Source organism: Neoarius graeffei, chromosome 2, assembly GCF_027579695.1.
Source record: "Neoarius graeffei isolate fNeoGra1 chromosome 2, fNeoGra1.pri, whole genome shotgun sequence".
NCBI classification, from domain to species: domain Eukaryota; kingdom Metazoa; phylum Chordata; class Actinopteri; order Siluriformes; family Ariidae; genus Neoarius; species Neoarius graeffei.
The window spans coordinates 5381738-5400399 of NC_083570.1; the positions used below are offsets into that span (position 1 = coordinate 5381738).

The 18662-nt window shown below is 41.9% G+C and overlaps 1 protein-coding gene and 1 long non-coding RNA gene across 2 annotated transcripts in view; both read right to left on the minus strand.

The window, feature by feature from the left end:
* The window catches only part of LOC132879309 (tripartite motif-containing protein 16-like), a 279045-nt gene that overhangs the window by 19858 nt on the left and 240525 nt on the right, over positions 1-18662 (minus strand). The gene's annotated exons all lie outside the window — the stretch shown is intronic.
* On the minus strand, positions 9943-13225 carry LOC132871646 (uncharacterized). Its single transcript, XR_009651318.1, has 3 exons — positions 12574-13225; positions 10401-10491; positions 9943-10099 (listed from the first exon to the last, which is right to left on the minus strand). It is a non-coding gene; the product is annotated as an uncharacterized LOC132871646 (long non-coding RNA).

Consider the following 18662-nt stretch of genomic DNA (forward strand, 5'->3'; position numbering starts at 1 on the left):
CAAATAGCAATTGGCATGGGTAAAAAACTTTCACGTATAAGGAAACAAGAACAAAAGGATCTGATTGATAAAATTAATACATTAGTAAATAACACACAACTATCCTTCGAAAACATTTCAGAATTACAGTCACTGCAGTCTCAACTAGACGAAATGTACACAATAAAGGCAAATGGAGTTTCCACTCGATCAAGAGCTGGATGGATCGAACAGGGTGAAAAAAGTTCATCGTATTTCTTCAGACTTGAAAAACAAAGACAAACTAAGAAAAAAATGAGTAAGCTTATGACCAATGATAATATAATAGAAGATCAGAAATGAGTACAGGATGGAATTTGGCTCTTTTATTGTAAATTACATTTAATAAATCAGAATGTGACATCTTATTTTATCCCATCAATGATGACATCAAAAAAATGGATGAAGACAAATATACACTTGATGAGGAATGAACTATAACAGAAATTGAAATTGCATTCAAACAAATGAAAAATGGTAAATCACCAGGAATCGATGGCTTAACATCTGAATTTTTAAAATACTTTTGGGTGGATATTCAAAAAAATATATTATATAGAGCATTTTTAGAATGCATTCGCAAAGGATGTTTATCCCTGACGATGAAGACAGGCTTAATAACCTTGCTACCAAAACCCAAAAAAGACTTCTTGTTGCTAGACAATTGGAGACCTATAACCTTACTATGCAATGATTATAAATTACTTGCCTTAGTATCTGCTAATCGTCTAAAGCGTGGACTTGTAAAACTTGTAGACGAATATCAATCAGCCTTCATGAAGGGAAGATATATTCAAAACCACGTCCGACTGATTCTGGATATGATTGATTACCAATCAATTATTCAATTTAAGATTTTACGTGGAATCAGACAAGGCTGTCCAATTTCACCAATATTATTTATTTAATGTACACAAATGCTACCGTACTTAATGTTGTGGAATAATAGAACCATTACTATTAATAGGAAGACTTTATTTCAACAAGAATGGAATGATAAAGTTTTAGATGTTACTGATCTAATGGATGAAAATGGACATTTAATGCAATTTAATTCATTTGTAGAAAAGTTTCATTTAAAATGTGTCTATAGAGAATTTAATCAAATTTGTAGATCTATTCCACCTCTCTTAAGGTTCACGATAAAAAAATACCCTTGAATATTCAAAGGTGTCGGTCAAACTGCTGGAATTGAAAATTGGTGAAGTGGAAATTGGTGAAAGAAAATCTAATAACAAAGGAATTAGAAATATTTTAAACTGGAAGCTATTCCCTGATTTAAAAAAAATAAAATAAAAGTAAGAATAACTGACGATGGAGGGTCATTCCATGCCAATTCACACAATGCCCAAAACCTCCCCAGTGACACCTCTTCAATTTGCCTTATTTTTATTTTCTTAGTGCCTTATGATGTCAAATGAAAGAATCCAAAATTTTAGCTTCCTAGCTCGAACATTTTTTGAGTTATGGCCCTTCAAAGTTTGGGTGCCACGCCCACTTTTTGGGGTCCAGGAATTGGGCACTTAATTTGCAAGCATTTTTGGAGGCCCATATTTTTTTTTTCTAAGGGGGATATAGACCTGTAAATTGCTATATCTATGTATTCTGGCCCTGTCTATCAGATTCTGCACCTAAAAATAGCACAAGTTTACTAACTTTATAGATATTAACCCCTTAAGAGTGGATTTTTTAATGACACAATTTTTTTTTTACATTTTGGGGGTCCATAACTTGGAAAGTTTTTACGTTGATGGGGTTTCAACTGATTTATCATCATATTTGGGAACTCTACTGTGTACTTAGAGAGTTTCAGGGCACTCAGAGCATTGGTGGGGGTGCAGGAGGGCCCCAAATATGGCTTTGGGACAAAATTACCATTTGGTACACCCTACTTCAGGCCATAAGTTGGCCATGTGGGCACATGATGACTGGAAAGAACCTTTAACCCTATCAACAGACACTTTTTATCAAACTTTTAAGCCAATAAAAACTTTGATTATCCAACTCCTTCAATATAAACTAAGCATTTGTATATGGTACTATTTTTGCATATTTTCTGAAAAATCCTAAGTCCGGAAAGTAGGTCAATTGTTGTTTTGACTGCCTATTCATGTTTAAGGTAGTAAAAGCACACCCATATAGTGATTTTAATCTATGGGAAGATTATTTATACCCAATACCCCATTAGTTATATTGACAATTACAAGGGATAAACCCTTTCCCGGCTGTTTCATGATGCTGTTTTTTTTTTTTTTACATTTGACACCTTTCCCTGTATCCAACCAAACTCTGACCACTGTACACTTAATAGTTAAATCCATCTTTCAAACAGGAAAGGGAAAGATGCAAACAAGGGGATGATCCCAAGAAAAACATCCTGGTTGCTTTACTACATTTGTTCTGACATCCGATCTGGAAGTTAAACCCAGACTCATCAGGGTTTTTTTTCAAGAAAAGGGGAAGGGGCCCCTAGCCACTCATGTGGAGAAAATTAGCATATCAATTAATAAAAAGGGGAAATTATAATTATAATTACAATACCCCATTATAGTTGTTTATAGGACCATTTCTCAGTGTCTTTGTTTTGTTAATCAATAGTTTGTCAGTAATAACTTAATATTTAACATATCACTCAATTTTAATCACAAAAAGAGAAAATCGCAACAATTTCTCACAACTTTCATTTCCTCCCGCAATGTAATCGCAACAAAAACCTTAAAAACACCACAACTTTCATCACAATTTTTTGGAAAACCCCCCGCAACATCAGACATTTTAGCCCACAACAATCACAAAAAAGGCCCGCGGAATCCTGGGGGGACTGGATAAATGTGCCTTACGCGATTTCATTGGAAATTCCTTGAAACCTACAAGTTTTCACATGATTACAGACTAGTTGACCTATATATCTCTCATTTTTGCTACACATTCTTATCATGGTTCAAAAAAATAAAATTAAAAACCCTATGAAATCAGGATAGTTGAGGCTTTTCTTGGATTCGAGATAACTGTGAACGCATCCACTTCTGAACTGGAGGGCCAAATTATTAGCTGCATTGAAGGGAATGGCTTAGATCTCTCCAGATGCCGTGGACAGGGTTATGACGGCACAGCGAAAATGAGCGGAATTTATTCTGGTGTTCAAGTGAGAATAGCGGAGTGGGAGCCCCTTGCTTTGTACGTGCACTGTGCGGCTCATTGTCTGAATTTGGTACTGAATGATTCTGTCAAAACTATCCCAGAGATTAGACAGTTTCATGATGTGGTTGCCAACAGTGTTAAGAGATGGGCATTACTTGGCGACTTATTGAGCCCAGAGAGCAGGGACATAACCTTGAAACACCTCTGCCCAACCCGCTGGTCCTCCCACTACGATGCGCTTGTTGTGTTAAAGTACAGATATGGAGACGTCATTAAAGCTCTCACTTACAAGCGAGAAAAGGAATGAACGAGATGAGGCAGATGCACTTAAACAGGCCATTACTAAATTTCAGTTCATATTTTTAATCAGCCTTCAGACAAAGATTTTGGAGTGCACTAATGCCATCTCAAAGTTACTGCAGGAGAAGACCATTGATCTCCTCAAAGCGTCTGCATTATTGCAGAATGCTGTACGAACTCTACAGGAGTACAGGGACAGTTACGTACTTTACCTCGTGAAAAAATCACCATCTTTGTTTTTGTAACATTTCAGTTAAAGCCCATTCCTGACAATACCTATGTACTGCATTTTGCGCAAATTGCAGTTCTTCTGCAGATTCTGCTCGTACTATAGTATCAGCATACAATAAAACACACAGTTTTAAGAAAATGTCTACATCATTGTCACTTAAATGAGTCCAGACACACTGGACACATGAACTGGTTCTGTGTTTGAAGGAGAGAGAGAGAGAGAGAGAGAGAGAGGAGGAACACAAACACAGAGAGATCATGAACACTCCTCTATTAACCATTTCATCTCCCTTCAGTGCAGAAATATAACCCACGTAGCTGCACTGATTAGGATTAATTTCATGAGATTTTATGAAAGTTGAAATCAGTTGATTCTTCATCACTTGGTGTCTTCAATCCTGAAACATCTTTTAAGTGTTGTGAGAAGGAACGGAAACCTTATAAAATGGTAAATTCTTTACTGTGCCAACTTCTTCTGAAACATGTTGCAAGCATCAAAAGTGAAATACCTGTTTATAAAAAAAAAAATCATGAAGTAAAATATTAAATAGTGTGCTGTTGTTTTGTTCTCAGTGTGATACAGGTCAATGATTATTTACAACTCACTGTTTTCAGTTTTGATTTCAACTTCTACATACCGTCCAAACGATTTCTGATTTGGGATTGTCAACTTCGCTGCTTCAGTTCATGATCGGATTTAAACTTGTATTTCAATATTTGTCTTCCTCAAAAGGATTTTGTTAGAACTTATTACATGTTTTGTGTCACACTGAAGACTATTTGTCATCATTCAGGATTGTAATCTGGTCAGACGAGTTCATGAACATTTCAACCGCCACCTGACTGTAACGGGCGTGGCAGAGAACATATTTACAAAGAGACAGACAGCTAGGGGTAAGCAACTATAAAACACAAATGTCCTTTCAAAATAAAGCAAATAATAATGAAAATAGTATTTGATGAAAAGATTACGCAAATTAACTGACTGTCGGGAATGGGTTGCAGAGGAGTGTCAGTAACGGCGCTGAAAACATGATTTCAGAGCAGCCTCCAAACATGGCCAATCCGGACTACAGTCCCCAAGAGTCACAGTGCCTTCTATCACCCGACTTATAATTACATCACCTGTCTCCCATACATCAGTAATCACCTCGCCTATATACACTCAGCTCTCACAGACTGCCAGTGCGAAGTATTGTTTAGTGTTCTGTGCCCAGCTTTACCGAGTCGTTTGATTTCTGCCTGATTTCCTGTATTGACCAGTGTTTGTGTTTAGTCTCGACTTCATTTTACTGTTTTCCCTATGTTGCTCAGTTTGCCATTCGACTGACCTCTGCCTGTTCCTGACTATGATTCTCGCTCTTCGTATTTGCCTCAGCCTGCAGTTTGCGACACCCCCGTTCTCTCCTGCGCTTGCATCCGTAAGTGCCTGCTGTCAGTAATGGCGTTGGGAGTGACAGCTCGAAACAGACTACAAACATGGCTTCTCAAAACTACAACTCCCAAGAACCACAGCGCCCTCTATCACCTGCTTATTAATTACACCTGTCTCTCGTTTGAGTCATCAGCCCAGTTACTTAAGCCTCTCTCACATTCTCCCAAGTTGCAAAGTATTGTTCAGTGTTCACTCCTGTACTGTAAGCCTGGACTTTGTATTTAATTAAATGTTTTAATTACAATGTACGTAAAAATTTAAGTTTGATTGCATTACTAAAAAATATTAAGTATATTCTACTAATTTGTACACATAGTCAAAAGTGTTAAGTTTAAGTTGAATGGCCTTAAAATTCTAAGTTTTAGTCATGACCACACCTCTTTTTTAATCTGCACAGAGTTGTGAAGCCGCCATTTTAACTTTCACAGATCAGCAGCAGTTACGTGAGGTTTGGTAAAATTCAGAGTGAGTTTCAGCCAATGTTTGTTCTCTGAACTTAGTATTTTGGATCCTGACTGTCGGTGGGAATGTTTGTTTTAACTTTAAGAGCAGTGGAAATCGCGTGTTTTACAGTTTGACAGTTACAGGTGGTATTTTACCAATTTCATGTCATTTTCATCTGTTGGCTAAGTTGCTTTTGTCACTGTGGAGAGCTCTCTGGATTTGGAATGGGACACTTTTTTTTGAAAACTTTTCGGATAATTTAAGTATACAGCACAACCATATCATAGGTTTAATCATTATTTATTGTATGATTAAGTAGCCAACGTTAGAATTGACGTTCTTCCCCCATTAGCTAAGTGCTCACTAGCTGTTAGCTGCATTGAACACCCGACCGACAGCACAGAAAACGCGCTCTTCCCGCTGCGCAGCACAAGGGAGAAGGAGAGAAAGGAAGGCGATGGTCCGTTGGTGTATCACTGTTCACTCAATTTGGTAAGTGCTGTTGCATTTTGAGACGACCTTGAACTGAAATGGGCTAGGTTAGTTCATTATTCGGATCAAACAAAGCGAAATGGCTTAGTTAATTGGAAGTTTAATTAAATGTTTTAGCCCAAGTTTTTTGTTAAATCTTGGTTATTCCAAAAAGTGCACTCAAACCCCTTCAAGTTTCCTTAGTTGCCAAGGTACCAAACAGACAGTTTTGGAATTAGCACTTGCAACACTCGGATCCAAATATGACCAGTCTTTATTGTCCTTTCAATAATTACTCAGTTCACTTATTTTCTGAGGCTTTTCATTTTAAATATCTAACTGGTATGATTGTGTCCTGTACTGTCAATCTTTCTCTTGTCAGGATGCAACTTGCAAGGACTTGTACAGTCAGACTCCAGTGGGAATCCTCTGCATTGATGAAGAAAGTCCTCAGCTGAACCCGTCCAGAGTAGGAATCATCCTGGAAGGCAGTGTGGTGATTGACGAGCTGCCCAACCTTCCTCAGGCCTTCTGTGTCCTTTTTGGGCTGATATACAGTACGCCCTACACCTGGATTATCCAAAGTACATGAAAAACACTTTTTACTTTGTCCAGCAGGTGATGTTCAACCTGGGTAAAAGTGAGCTGGCACCCAAAATTCAGACTCTGAAAAATCAGCTTGAAGTTTAAGGGGTTTCAAGTAGTTATGCTACTGTTCCAGATGCTACTGTTCCAGATACAGTATTCTGCTGTTCCAGATATCAGGTGCTTAGTTTTTAATGTTGCTCTTTTAGAGAAGTGTGCTGCTGTTTGTGCGCTGTTTTCACTTTGTCTGATGATGTGGGCAGTGATATCATGGGTTAATGATCCAGTTACTGTCATTTGTTTGGATTTATTTGGACATGTTATTTGGTTAAGTAGGTTTTTGGTGTGTCCGTTCATCACTATTGCTTACCTTTTCCATCCTCTCTCTCTCTGCCCTCCTGTCTGTCTGTCTCTCTCTCTCTCTCTCTCTCTCTCTCTCTCTCTCTCTCTCTCAAAGTAAATATTTCAGTGAAAATCTTGTATGCATATTTTCTCAGTCCTGCCATTAAGATGAACACCATGCTGTCAGTCTTGTGAATCCAGGATTTGATTGTTTTTTCTGCTCCTTTTTTTGTAAATGTGCTATCTACAGTAAAATATAAGAGAAAGTACATTTGTTTTCTTTTTGTTCATTAAAGTTAATATTGCTATTTATATTGCATTAAGGGCGGCACGATGGTGTAGTGGTTAGCGCTGTCGCCTCACAGCAAGAAGGTCCTGGGTTCGAGCCCCGGGGCCGGCGAGGGCCTTTGTGTGGAGTTTGCATGTTCTCCCCGTGTCCGCGTGGGTTTCCTCCGGGTGCTCCGGTTTCCCCCACAGTCCAAAGACATGCAGGTTAGGTTAACTGGTGACTCTAAATTGACCGTAGGTGTGAATGTGAGTGTGAATGGTTGTCTGTGTCTATGTGTCAGCCCTGTGATGACCTGGCGACTTGTCCAGGGTGTACCCCGCCTTTCGCCCATAGTCAGCTGGGATAGGCTCCGGCTTGCCTGCGACCCTGTAGAAGGATAAAGCGGCTAGAGATAATGAGATGAGATATTGCATTAAACCAACTTGGCATTTAGTGTAATGAACTTTGTTACATTTAATGATTATACAAAGCAATTGGTTTAGCAAAAGATTAAGTTAAATCAACTTGGTATCTAGTGTGTTGTACTTAAAATAGCAATTCCATTCCCATCAAGCATTTAAGTTTAATTCACTCAAGTTATGATTATACATTAATTTTAAGGCAACCACTTTCCTCAAATTTTTAAGTAAACTCAACTTATCCGGGCTTAGTGTGTTGTACCGAGCTGTTTACCTCCTGCCTGCTTTCTAGTTATTTCCAGCCCTGTTCTCGTTTTCTCTACCTCGTTCTCTCGTCCTGCATTGCTCTGTTTGCTGATCGACCGACCCTTGCCTGTATTTCCACTACAATTCTCATCCTGTGATTTGGCTTTGTTCCCAGTTTGCTTCTCCCACTGTCCCCTGCACATACATCCGTAAGTGCCTGTGTAGCACCGCTATCAATTCCCCGATACTCAAGAAGCTACTGGACCAGTTCTAGGTTCTATTAGAGTGGGGTCGACAAGTGAGAGTTAGAGCAGAAACCAGGGATTGCAAATGGAAATGCCGGCACTTTACTGAACAGAACATACAGAAATGAAAACATACCGTCTCAAATTCCTGCAGGCAATAGAGAGTACCAACTCACTCTTCTCACGCAAAGTTGTTTCACTGAAATGAAGTATAATTCAGTTAGATAATCTACCTAAGATGGATGAATTTATAAAGTTCTCTCTCTCCTTTTGAATTTTAATCTGATTTCTATGTTTTAGACCAGTCTGTAAACAATTATCTTTAACGTTAAGTGGTTATTGAACTGCACCTATTTAATCCTATTATTACAACAGGTTAACTCTTTTGTTCCCTCTAGGAGCAATTCACCAATATCACAGTTCTAAACACAACCAAATGAACCTTATTTGTACCCAAAATCATAACAGAGGAATGAAGTAAACTTATTAATGAATGGAAAACATCACATACTTCAGTAAAAGTGATAATGGGCGGAGACTTTAACATAGCCCCGATTCATGGTTAGATCGAATACCTCACAGGAATCCACAACCTGTTTACAGCCACATTCGGGGGCGGGCCGACCGGTCAGCCGCGGGGGGCGGCGCGGGCGCGAAAAAAAAAAAAAACGGGCGGGTGTGTGTGAACATTTCGGATGGGGAAGCCCATTAGACCCTTTTCACTGACGTCACCGGAAACCGGAAGTAAACAAACCCTGCCCCATATTGGAAGACCAACAAACTCGTGATTGGGGGAAATAACGGCAGCGCGCGGTATGTGAACCCACGAGGCACTTGGTTCATCATAAACCTACAATGGTAAACTTTTGTGCTGTGTTAGGGTTCTAACAAAGCTGATGGGAAAGGTGAAAAGAAGTCTTTCTACAGAATACCAGCTGTGATTGAGACACAAGCAAACCAAGGAGCTTTCTGCCGGGAGACAGAGAGCATTACTGAGTATCTGTGAGCAAAGGAGAGCCTGAACGTTGCAACCTCCCTATTGGCTTTTTATTGGCTGTTTGTAAAAATGTATCAATTGTTGCCCCTCCCACGGGAATCATCGCGGGCTCGAGAGACGAGACCTGACGAGTTAGTTCGTTGGTAGCAGAACAAAATGTCTGGACACAAATCGGGTTTTCAGAAAAGGAAAGAAAATAAACGGAGGGTCGAAAATACAAAAAAGGAGGCAGAAAATGCAAAACGAGTTTTAAGGTAGGACAAATGGTTGCTTTTCTGAGGCAGCCCGCCGTGGCTGCCTGCAGGCTTATTTATTATAGCCCATTTAGTTAAAATAGTTGATATAAAATGTTTATAGTTATAGTTATGTGATGGTTGTCCTGATTTAGACTGTTTTTTTTTGGGGGGGGGTTGCGCGATGTTGCACAAGCGCGAAAAAAAAAAAACGGTCCCCCAAAAAAGGTCCCCCCCAAAAAAAAAAACCCGAAAAAAAAAAGACGGGCGGGGGCGCCAGCACGGGGTTTCGCCCGGGGAGTAAATCACTCGAGGATCGCCACTGATTGCCTGTAATGTAAGTTTGGCTCATAACACATTTACTTCAACAATTCTAAAATTGTGCCATCATAACTGTGGAGTTTTGTCTGACATACAAGTCAAAACTGAACTGAACTGAGTGTATTGCTGGGGTCCGTGTATCATCCGATCATTCAAGTATTCCATTCAATCTGGAAAACGAAAAAAAAAACCCTCAATATTTCGTTTTCCTGTTTTTCTGTATGACCAAAAAATGAGGGATTGGTGTTTGTTTTCCTTTTTTCAACTCAAAACAGAACAAATAATAAACAGGGAAACCCAAACGAAATAATAACTCTAATTTACGATTATTGATTTTCTCTATTCCCCACGCTACATTAGCCTTCCCATGAGCCTCAGCGACAGTCCATCATCATCTCTGCGTCTATGAAACAGAAAAATTGCATGTGCATGTATATATCAAGTAATTTATTCATACATCCTATTCATTTAATATATTAAGCTGTTATTGTTAAGCTGATGATCTCTTAATTATTATTATCTCAATATAATAGTAATAATAAATAATGATAACAATAACAACATGGCATTCATTTTGTCGCTTTCAACATATTGTGTCAGACCAACTTTGCTTTTTATTAGAGGACATGCTTAGCATTTTACGATGACTCATGTCAGGAGGAAAATATGAGGAGGAGTAACAAGTCACTGGCACTCCAACTTACGAGATTCTCCGCTTCTTTTGCTGGACAGCTTGAAAGTCAGACTCGGGAACAGCCATGATCTTCCTAGAGTTTTGCTTCCAGTAAAAGGAGCCTGAATGAGCGCAAAAAATTATAATGTATGAATAAGAACTAATTCTTGAGACTGACATGAATACAAATGAATTTAGTTTTATCTAAAATGAAAGTTAAGTTGCTCGTATAACTAATGGTAAATTAGTTATTTCGTTTTGGTTTCCCTGTTTATTATTAGTTCTGTTTTGAGTTGGAAAAAGGAAAACAAACACCAATCCCTCATTTTTTGGTCAAACAGGAAAACGAAATATTGTTTTTTGTTTTTTCATTTTCCAGATTGAATGGAATACTTGAATGATCGGATGATACACGGACCGCTCAGCTACCTGAAGTATTGGCATTTATTTACATTTCATTATCTTAAATTACATTAGAATGTAGGGCTATTAGTTCTGTGTGAAGACTATGCATTAGAGAGAGTGTGTGAGAGTGTATTATTTGTGTGTGTGTGTCTGTGTGAGTGAGTGAGAGAGAAAGAGAGAGTTATGAGAGAAAGAGAGAGAGTTACTCGAACAAGCCCGTTTACTCAGCCCTGCACAGGGCTGCCTGTGACAACGTAGTTTTGAATGTTTCTCGAAATGCTAACTAAAATGTAATAGGCAATGACAATGAAACGTTTCCCCTTGGAAAGTTGGCATGACACCGCTGAACGGTCTGCCACTGCACTGACAATATTTTCTCACCTTCCCTCCTTCTCTTTCCCTGCTCTTCTGTTGGCTGTCCAAACCTTAATTTAGTTTGTTGCAACGTTTTCATTTTGCACTCGGGTAAAGCTCTATAATGCGATGTGACTATTAGCCTACGTTAGGTTAGGTAGGCATGTGTGATAGTGTAGACTACACCCTGCCTGTTTTATCCAAAACCCAACTTCCCCGGCCTACACTAGTATAGACCCTTTTCAGTCACGTGACCTTCGTAAACGCGACCACCATTTTGGACATGTAGCAGACTTCGGCTCGAATTGGTTTGAATGCGAGGAAGGCGACAAACGGAGAACATACAAGAAAAAGGAGCGAGATGCAGAAAACACCTTCGCTATCCAGCGACGTAGGGCATTTACAGGGCGAGCAGAGGGAGAAATAACAACAGTAACGACACATTAGTACAGAAATAACGGTTTATGGCACAGACCCTTTCGGTTCTCGCTCATCTAGCTGCTACAATGACTGTTTAGACTGCAACAATAATACCTAACACACATTTAAGTATCCGTCGTAAAGACGTGAGACTCGTCGAGTGACGAGTGTGTTCATTGATAAGCTAACACAATCTAAAAGTAGACATACCATCACACTGCCCTGGCGCTGTGTACAGTTTACCTTCTATGGTTTGTGCACTCACTATTTGCCATTACTTTCTCCAACCGTTGTTAGAGTTTACAGGGAACAGCCTGGATTTAAGAGACAAATACATGTTCCTCTTGTTTTGAACACTTAGCCCATGTTTACATTAGACCGTATCAGCGGATCATCAGATTAACGTTTTTAAAAGCGATTAGTGTGCACACAGCAACACCAATACACGATTCGTCTGCACACAGCAACACCAATACACGGCTCCGCTTGGCTCCGCAGGCATCCTGCGCTCCAAATCACTCCGCCCTGAACAGCGAGTGCCCTCTGGAGGGTGCGCACTCCGGCCCTGCGCAGCTCACACAGCGCGCGAGTGAAGTGCACGAGCCACGATTCAGGACTGAGCCGCTGTGTGTGTGATCTCAGCGCAGATCACTTACCACTCACAAGTGGAAGGATGGCAAGCCTAAAGACAATCGTTTTTTTTTTTTTGTTACATAGTCAAGAGAGGTGTCAGATCACTGGATCCAGTGTAAATAGCTGCCGGAGCCAACGCCCGAGGTTCCGGAGCGCGCTCCGGCTTGCTCCCCCTCAAATTAAGCGCTGTTTGTAGGACACTGTCTCTGATCTGTCCTACAGTCTACCAACAGCAAAGGAACACAACGCTAGCTAATGTCGTTAGCTAATAGCTACTACAGAAGAACAAAGAGGTTACAATGGGTTATTTTAGCCTATTTGGTTACACACTCGCCGCCCCAGAATGTTAACAGCATTGTAATGCCTTTTCTGGCTAATTTTATTCGTCTTACCTCCAACAAAGTGGTCACTACACAAGCACTGGTATGCCGAGGGCTGCCAATCTTTCCTGTTTATGGCCGCTATCCATCTTCTCCGTCGGGATCTGATAAAATGATAACCCTTGCCTTGTTTGTTGATGGTTACTACATCCAGGTGCACAACAATATAGTGGCATGATGGAAGTCTTGCTGAAAATAAACACTTTCTTTGCTGCCATTCCTCAATGTTGGCTGTGGTAAACTACTGGTAGTACATGTCCAAAATGGCGGCCGCGTTTGTCGTGACGTCACGTGAAAAGGGTCCATAGGCTACGTCGCGTGGCGCTGCGTTAGACACGGCAACGATAGAGATAGAGGCTGAGAGATTTCAGATGACATTAGACAAATGTGAATTTTATTGGGGGGAAATACAGATGACATGTGGATGTGGACGCTGCATTTTACATTGATCACTGCTCGAATTCAGCGTAGACCAATTTCAAATTTCTGAAAAAAATACCGAGGACATGACCTCGGTGTCCTCAATGGTAGTTACGGCCATGCTCCTCTGCGACCCATTCCCGACAGTCAGTTAATTTGCGTAATCTTTTCATCAAATACTATTTTTATTATTATTTGCTTTATTTTGAAAGGACATTTGTGTTTTATAGTTGCTTACCCCTAGCTGTCTGTCTCTTTGTAAATATGTTCTCTGCCACGCCTGTTACAGTCAGGTATCGGTTGAAATGTTCACGAACTCGTCTGACCAGATTACAATCCTGAATGATGACAAACAGTCTTCAGCGTGACACAAAACATGTAATAAATTCTAACAAAATCCTTTTGAGGAAGACAAATATTGAAATACAAGTTTAAATCCGATCACGAACTGAAGCAGCGAAGTTGACAATCCCAAATCAGAAATCGTTTGGACAGTATGTAGAAGTTGAAATCAAAACTGAAAACAGTGATCTGTAAATAATCATTGACCTGTATCACACTCGGAACAAAACAACAGCACACTAATATTTTACTTCATGAATTTAGTTTTTTTTGTTTATAAACAGGTATTTCACTTTTGATGCTTGCAACATGTTTGAGAAGAAGTTGGCACAGCAAAGAATTTACCATTTTATAATGTTTCCGTTCCTTCTCACAACACTTAAAAGATGTTTCAGGATTGAAGACACCAAGTGATGAAGAATCAACTGATTTCAACTTTCATAAAATCTCATGAAATTAATCCTAATCAGTGCAGCTACATGGGTTATATTTCTGCACTGAAGGGAGATGAAATGGTTAATAGAGGAGTGTTCATGCTGGGCTCACACTAGCCGCTCACACGTGCGTAAATTGCGAAGTCTTATTCCAATTTGTGAAAAGAAAAATCATCTGTATTCGCATTTTATGCGAAAGTCATTTAAAGTTTAAGCAAAATCCATCAAACAATTGCGATTTCTCAAGATAAACAGTACCTTTTGTGTCCATCTTCGATGTTTTGATTTATAACCAACGACCCCGAGTTTCGAAGCTTCTTATTGGTTGATCGCAAATTACGTCTTCCAATAGCATCGGACCTTACATATAAAATGATCAATTTCTGAGTTGCGCTGATAATGTCGGCAATTCTCGCTCATTAGTGAACAAGATTATAGCGAGGTTTGTTTAAAATAAATTATCCGACTTTACGTATGACAAAAACTTATCTAAAAAGTGAGATAACATATTAGAATATTCTGTTAGCTTTCTCAGTTAGGGATAAAAAGACGATATAACCATTCTAAAGATGTATTTTCTACATAATATCAACCCTGGCAGAACTTTGGAAGAACTCACAGATGAACCAGGATATATCGACCAAGTGTACCTTGTTTTCAGAGCGTTTTGACGCACATGGCTCAAAGTTTTGACTGCAAGTGTTTCATTTGAGAAATTAATGGTGAATATAATTATATTTGGGTTATGAGATTAATTTATAAGAAACAACCATTGATTTTAACTCCCTGAGCTCCCTTCATCCTACCCATAAAGACACCCCCCTCCCTCTAAACACACACACACACACGGATCCCTATTATACACACACACACACATACCCACACAGGCCAGTCTGAGTCGTCCTTGCAAGATGCGAGCTGATGAATTCTCCACAGCCAATGAATGAAATTTTTGTGAAAACAATGCTGATGGAAAATCAGTTGAGTTATGATAGGGGTTCTTTGTTCTAACTGCATTTGATCAACCACCTGTTGAGTAATATTGTTGAGCAGCAGGGAATTTTTCTTTCAACTTGCCCGGCATGGCTAGTGACGTATGAAGCTTAGTGTAGAGCCCTGGTTTGCTGCTAAATTTCAGCATTACATACTCTAGTCTGTTTTGGGTTGCTGGTTGACCTTGTTATGTCACTGTGAGGAGAAAATGACTATTCTTGAATATTCATCTGAGTATTACATATTAAAAATCATCTCAATATCAGTTTTAAGAGTTTTTTCATTGGTTTGCGATCCTGCCTGGAATCCCCAGCTTGTGCCAGACTCACAAGTTCTGGTTAATTGCCCAGGCAGCAATGTATGAAATCAAAGATTTATCACACCCATAGGTGTGATACATCCCTGATAGAGTTGGAAGCCACTCACCATGCAGTTATGTTACACAGCCAGACAGCATACTACAGAGGGTGACTAAGGGCTAAAAGGTGCATAGATAGCAAGGAACGCAAAGCACATCACACCAGATGTTAGATATAATTATAATGAAAAATATGGACTCCGTAAACCAGATTAAGCGGGTTAAATTAAACACACAATTTCATTACATATATACAGTTGATGAAATGATGAAAATAAGAGGATTCAAGAATAAATAAGCATGCTATGAACATAAATCAAGAACATGGAAAGACAAAGGCAGGAAACAAGCTTGCAAACACTATTGAAACACCAACAAACTACAATAACAATTCATTTTTCAATATGATGTCAGTGCAAGAAACATTTATTAGTATAACATATCTTGCTAAAAAAAATTACTTTGCTAAAAAGAAAATTATTTCTTGATAAGCGAAATTGCAAATTGCTAAAGAAACATTTGAGTCTTTAGCACTTTTCGCTAAAACAATTTGGGTCCTAGAGTGAGCACAGCCATGATCTCACTGTTTGTGTTCCTCCTCTCTCTCTCTCTATCGCTCCTTCAAACACAGAACCAGTTCATGTGTGCAGTGTATCTGGACTCATTTAAGTAACGATGTAGACATTTTCTTAAAACTGTGTGTTTTATTGTATGCTGATACTATAGTACGAGCAGAATCTGCAGAAGAACTGCAATTTGCGCAAAACGCAGTACATAGGTGTAAGACTCCCTACGTGTGGGTGGAGCACTGAGGACGGCAGGACAGAGATCAGGTTTGCAAAATGGCTTTATTGCCACACTTTTCAGTGAACAACATTATATTGGCTAGACACAGACACACACACAGCCAGCGCCTAGTCCGGAGATCACCTCCTCTGCTCTCACTCTCCCTCCTTAAATAGGGCGCGGTCACTGGGAAGACACACACAAACACAGGTTAATTGTTCTCAGGTGTCGTGATTCTGCCACTTACCTTCCCTGACTCCGCCCTCCTGTCACAGACCGGTGCTTGACCACGCCCCCGCTGCCACATACCCCCACCGCCCGACTCAGGCCGGGCGGCCGTCCGGCCTGCAGCCGACTCCCCCCCCCGACGGGAGAGGAAGTCCGCCACGACCATCTGCGCCCCCGGCCTGTGGACCACCTTGAAATTAAAGGGTTGGAGCACCAGATACCAACGGGTGATCCGCGCGTTGGCATCTTTCATGCGGTGGAGCCACTGGAGGGGCGCGTGGTCTGAACAGAGGGTGAAAGGGCGCCCCAGTAGGTAGTACCGGAGGGCGAGAACCGCCCATTTGATGGCCAGACACTCTTTCTCGATGGTGCTGTAGCGCCCCTCACGCACCGACAGCTTCCTGCTGATATACAGGACAGGGCGGTCCTCCCCCTCCACCTCCTGGGACAAAACCGCCCCCAGCCCTCTGTCCAACGCATCGGTCTGCAACACAAAGGGGAGAGAAAAGTCAGGGGAGTGTAGAAGTGGCCTCCCACACAGTGCAGCCTTTACCTCTGAGAAAGCCCGCTGGCACTGCTCCGTCCACTGGACCGGATCTGGTGCCCCCTTTTTAGTGAGATCAGTCAGCGGGCTGGTGACGTCCGAATAATTAGGTATAAACCTACGATAATAGCCAGCCAGCCCCAGGAACTGTCTCACCCCCTTTTTGGTCTTGGGCCTCGGGCAGGCCGCAATTGCTGCCGTCTTATTAATTTGGGGACGCACCTGCCCGTTGCCCAAGTGGAAGCCCAGGTACCGTACTTCCACCCGCCCAATCGCACACTTCTTTGGGTTGGCTGTGAGCCCCGCTCGCCTCAGCGACCTAAGGACGGCCCTCAGATGTTCGAGGTGCTGCTGCCAGTCATTGCTATAGATGATGATGTCATCTAAATATGCTGCCGCATACGTGGCGTGAGGGCGGAGGACTCTGTCCATCAGCCGCTGAAACGTCGCGGGCGCCCCAAACAGCCCAAACGGAAGGGTGACGAATTGGTGTAAACCAAACGGTGTGGAAAAGGCCGTTTTTTCTCGGGATAGTGGAGTCAAGGGGATCTGCCAGTATCCCTTCGTCAAATCCAGTGTCGAATAAAATCGAGCAGTGCCGAGTCGATCGAGCAGCTCATCAATCCAAGGCATTGGGTACGCGTCGAATTTAGACACCGCGTTGACTTTTCTATAGTCCACACAGAACCGGACCGACCCGTCGGCCTTGGGTACCAAGACCACCGGGCTGCTCCAGTCACTGTGGGACTCCTCGATGATGCCCATTTCGAGCATGGTCTGAAGTTCTTCCCGAACCACCTTTTTTTGTGTTCGGGTAGCCTGTAAGGGCGGCTACGCACTACCACCCCCGGGGGTGTCTCTATGTGGTGCTCTATGAGGTTAGTGCGACCGGGCAGGGGCGAGAACACATCCGAAAACTCGGTCTGCAACTGGGCGACCTCCGTGAGTTGGCTCGGGGAGAGGTGGTCTCCACAGGGGACCGGAGAGGTACGTGATGCCAATGTTCCTTTTTGAACCTCCGGCCCCAGCTCCGCCTTCTCCGGAACTACCGACACCAACGCCACGGGGACCTCCTCGTCCCAGAGTTTAAGCAGATTGAGGTGGTAAATCTGTAGCGCCCCACCCCTGTCCGTTCGCCTCACCTCATAGTCGACATCCCCGACTCGCCGTGTGACCTCAAAGGGTCCTTGCCACTTGGCGATCAATTTGGAGCTCGACGTGGGCAACAGTACGAGTACCTTATCTCCCGGAGTGAACTCTCTAAGGCGCGTACCCTTGTTGTACAGGCGGGCTTGCCGTTCCTGGGCCTGCTGCAAATTCTCCTGAGTTAGGTGGGTGAGCGTGTGGAGTTTTGCGCGCAGGTCCATAACGTACTGAATTTCATTCTTACTTTGTGAAGGTCCCTCCTCCCAATTTTCCCGCAGCACATCCAGGATGCCGCGCGGCTTACGCCCATATAATAATTAGAACGGGGAGAACCCCGTGGAGGCTTGGGGGACCTCTCGCACTGAGAACAGCAAGGGTTCGAGCCACTTATCCCAATTACGTGCGTCCTCACTTACGAATTTTTTAATAATATTTTTGAGGGTGCGGTTGAATCGTTCTACCAAACCGTCCATTTGTGGGTGATACACGCTGGTGCGGATCGGCTTAATCCCCAATAACCCATACAGTTCGCGCAGTGTTCGTGACATAAACGTAGTGCCTTGATCAGTCAGAATCTCTTTCGGGATTCCAACTCGGGAGATGACGCGGAAGAGTGCCTCTGCAATACTGCGTGCTGAGATATCGCGCAGAGACACGGCTTCCGGGTATCGCGTTGCATAGTCCACCAGAACTAATATAAAGCGGTACCCTCGTGCTGACCGATCTAATGGCCCGACGAGATCCATCCCAATTCTCTCAAACGGGGTCTCGATTAACGGTAGAGGGCGCAAAGGCGCTTTTGGAATGGCCGCTGGGTTTACTAACTGGCATTCGCGGCATGCCGTACACC